The sequence below is a fragment of the Psammomys obesus genome, unplaced genomic scaffold (assembly GCF_907164565.1).
Source record: "Psammomys obesus unplaced genomic scaffold, mPsaObe1.curated_primary_1811, whole genome shotgun sequence".
Lineage (NCBI taxonomy): Eukaryota > Metazoa > Chordata > Mammalia > Rodentia > Muridae > Psammomys > Psammomys obesus.
Window position 1 is genome coordinate 2,499,735 of NW_026596085.1, and position 3,413 is coordinate 2,503,147.

At 46.9% G+C, this 3,413-nt stretch overlaps 1 protein-coding gene and 1 non-coding gene across 3 annotated transcripts in view; one reads left to right on the top strand and one right to left on the bottom strand.

The window, feature by feature from the left end:
• Ccdc65 (coiled-coil domain containing 65) overlaps positions 1 to 3,413 on the bottom strand; it is a 14,629-nt gene that overhangs the window by 7,502 nt on the left and 3,714 nt on the right. The gene's annotated exons all lie outside the window — the stretch shown is intronic.
• LOC129691227 (U6 spliceosomal RNA) lies at positions 2,761 to 2,866 on the top strand. Its single transcript, XR_008722427.1, has one exon. It is a non-coding gene; the product is annotated as a U6 spliceosomal RNA (small nuclear RNA).

Consider the following 3,413-nt stretch of genomic DNA (forward strand, 5'->3'; position numbering starts at 1 on the left):
ATGTGTGAGGGCAGAAAATAATGTGAACCTAGTTTATCTTATAAAAACTAGTAGGGTGACCACGGTGGTGCACACCTGTGATACCAGGGCACTGAGGCAGGAGCATTGCAGATTCCCTGGGCTGTGAGATGAGTTTGAAGCCTGCTTAGGTAACTTAGCACACACACACGTGTGTGTATATATGTGTGTGTATGTGTATGTATGTATATAGACATAGATGTTTACATATATGTTATAGTGAGACAGTATCTCATTATGGAGCCCTGGCTGGGCCTGGAACTAACTATATAAACCAAGCTGGCCTCCAACTCACAGAGATCTACCTGCCTCTGCTTCCCTAATGCTAGGATTAATGGTGCGTACACCACTGCCCTGCAAAAATTCTTTTACAGGGTTAGGGACGCAGCTCAGTGGTAGAATTCTTGCCTAGCATACATGAGGGCTAGAGTTCGGTACCCAATACTAAGAGCACACAATAAAAAGCAAAAAGAGCTATATCAAGCAGCAATCAAGGCGTGTCAGAGCGACTCGGGGGCCAACGGACGCGGCCTCGTGTGGCCCACCATATTGCAGAGGTGAGCACGCTCTCCCATCCGACAGTTTTCTGCAGTGTGACTTTGTCATTCCCCCACCAAAGGCGGGTCACATTTGGACGGATGCTCACAGTCCTAGCATTTGGGAGGCAGGAAGATCATGAGTTTGGAAGCTGAAGAGCTAGCTTAGAGGTTAAGAACACTTGCTCCTTTTCACAAAGACCTGAAGGCTCACAACTACCCATACTCTAACTCCAAGGGATCAGATGCCCTTGTCTGGCCTCCACAGTCATTTGACTCACATGCACCCACCCCCACCCACCCATACACACACAAATAAGTTAAAAATAATAAAATATGTTTAGAAAGATCATTAGTTTGAAGCCAGCAAGACTCATCTCAAAAAAAGAAAGGAAAGAAGGAAGGCAGGCCAGAAAGAGAAAGGAAGGTGGATCAGTGGGAAGGAGGGAGGACAGAAGAAAAGGGCTCTTTTCCTCCTCCTCCATTTTGAGTGTCCTTATGATTACCGGACTCAAGAGAAGATGTGGAACTGGCACTTGGCCAGCTCCAACACAGCCCTTAAACTGGCCTGCAGCTTCCACTCCCTGCCTCTTGGAATGCCTATTCTTGGGAATGCTTCCTCCAGGAATGGAGCCAGCGTGCTGTGAGAAACACAAAGCAGATAGAGAGGACAGGTGAGTTCCAGTCAGGAGCTTAGCTGAGCTCCTGGATGGCAGTCCAGTCAGGCTGAGGTGAGCAGTGACACACCCTTCTTGCTTGTGAGAGACAGTTGCCACGGGGCTAAGGATGTGCTGTGTGGCTCTCCTGGAGAAACAGGAACAGATATCTACTCACCCGGTAAGAGGCAGACTAACGATTCCACCGAAGTCTACCCTGGTGAGCCGATTTATTGGTGTTTCTCACAGGAGCATGGGCTACATCCCTGAGCTTCGAAGTTTAGCTGGTCTCAGGGTCCCTTCTCTCTAGCAGTTGTTTCTGTTTACATAACCTCAGGGAGGCGCCTGTTGAATCTTCTGTTTCAGGAACTTCCTGAGTCTTAGTGAGGTTGCCCTGGTGGGAACTGCTACACACCAGGATGGATGATGTCCAGTGGCTGAGTGGTTGCCCAGTTTATCTAGCATGCTGTAAGCCCTTGGCTAGGTCCCTAGTATGCAGAGCTGCACAGTTCAGTCTGCCCACAGAACCACAGAACATAATACTGTTTTAAGCTGCCATCTCACAGGTGGCTTGTTATTATCAAGAGATAACTGGAACACTTTCACTAGAGGAAAAAAAAACACACTGGGGGGAAAAAAACAAACAAAACAGCTTGAGCACTAGTCAGGATAAACACTGCAACAGATTGAAAAATAAGTATCTGCCTGGCATAGTGGCCCCCAGGAGGCAGATGCAGGTGAATCTCTGTGAGTCTGGGTCAGCCTGGTCCACAGAGTGAGTTCCAGGACTGTCAGTACTACACAGAGAGACTGTGCTTAAAACAAAAGGAGCTGATTCTTACTTGCTGATTTTCAGAAAGTCTGGAGAAACACAGGGTAAGGAAAAATGGTTCAGAGGGTGGAAAAGCTTGCTATACAAATTTGGGGGCTTGTGTAGCATTCCACATTAAAGGTAAGAGAGAACTGGTTCCACAAAGCTGTTCTCTGACCTTCATACATGCTCTGCAGCACATGCTCACCCACTCACACACAGTTTAAATTTGTTTGTTTGTTTGTTTGTTTTTAAAGCTATAAGGTAGTTGAGTTTGGTGGTTCCCAAGTATAATCATTTTTGTTTGTTTGTTGGAGACATGGTTTCTCTGTGTAGCTCTGGCTGGAAATCATTCTATAGCCCAGGCTGGCCTTGAACTCAGAGACCCATTCGCCTCTGCTTCTCCAGCACTGGGACTAAAAGCGTGTGCCACCACACCTGGCTCACAAGTATAATCTTAACACTTGAGAGGCTGAGGCAGGAAGATTGCCGTGAAGTCACGGCCAGTCTGAACTCAGAGAGAGAAAAGAAGGTGGGCTACTAGCTTAACTGACAAAGCTCCTGCCAAGCAAGCCCAAGGGCCTGGGTTTGGAACCTGTCCCAGAACCCACACACAGACCCAGGCCTGGTGGTCACTCCTAACCCCAGTGCAGGTCACCACTCCTTCATGGTGGATCCCTGAAGCTCACTGGCCAGGCAGCCTGGCCTACTGAGCTAGATGAGACTTTCAAAAAAGAAAGTGCTCACTTGGCCAGCACATATACCAGAATTGGAATAATATAGCAAAGATTAGCAAGACTCTGAGCAAGGTGGACATGTGAATTTGTGAAGTGTTGTTTTGTTTTGTTTTTAAACAAGGTCTCACTGCTGTGTAACTCTATTTAATATGGAACTTGCAATGTAGACCAGGTTGGCTTCAAACTCAGAAGACCTTTAGCCTCTGCTCTAATTGAAGGCACGTGACACCAGGCCCAGTCCATTATTTTTTTTAATGATTGTTCTAGATTCATTTTGTTTCATGTATATGAGTGTTGTCTGCATGTATGTATGAGTACATTGTTTTGTGTGTGTGTGTTGTTTTTTTCGAGACAGGGTTTCTGTGTCGCCTTGGCTATCCTGGATTCGCTTTGTAGACCAGGCTAGCCTCAAACTCAGAGCAATCTGCTTCCCTGTGCCTCCCAGACCGCTGGGATGACAGGTGTGTGCCACAACTGCCCAGCTCCACACGTGTGCCTTGTGTGTCCCTGGTGCCATTGGAAGTCAGAAGAGGACATCACACTTCCAGGAGACAGTGGCTGTCAAGTTTTGCCAGCTGTAATTAGTCCTACAGATAGAGGACTATCTATCTATCTATCTATCTATCTATCTATCTATCTATCTATCTATCTATCT